The sequence below is a fragment of the Spea bombifrons genome, chromosome 3 (assembly GCF_027358695.1).
Source record: "Spea bombifrons isolate aSpeBom1 chromosome 3, aSpeBom1.2.pri, whole genome shotgun sequence".
NCBI lineage: Eukaryota > Metazoa > Chordata > Amphibia > Anura > Pelobatidae > Spea > Spea bombifrons.
Genome location: NC_071089.1, coordinates 13674518 through 13674739, shown reverse-complemented (window position 1 = coordinate 13674739; position 222 = coordinate 13674518).

Genomic DNA, 222 nt, shown 5'->3' with positions numbered 1-222 from the left:
ACGAGAAAACTTTATGCTCCGGATGTGATGACTCAAGAGCAGCCAATTGGCGAGCTCGACGAAAGGGGTGGGCGTGCACATCGGTTCGCGTGGCTGGATAATCCGCCTATAAATCTGATAAACACGCTTTGCTCTGTCACGTGTCTCCTCGGTGCAAGAGCCATTTTGCTGGAGACAAGCGGCTACCCGGAAGCTTTGGTCTCCAGGCATATGGCTGCTTTC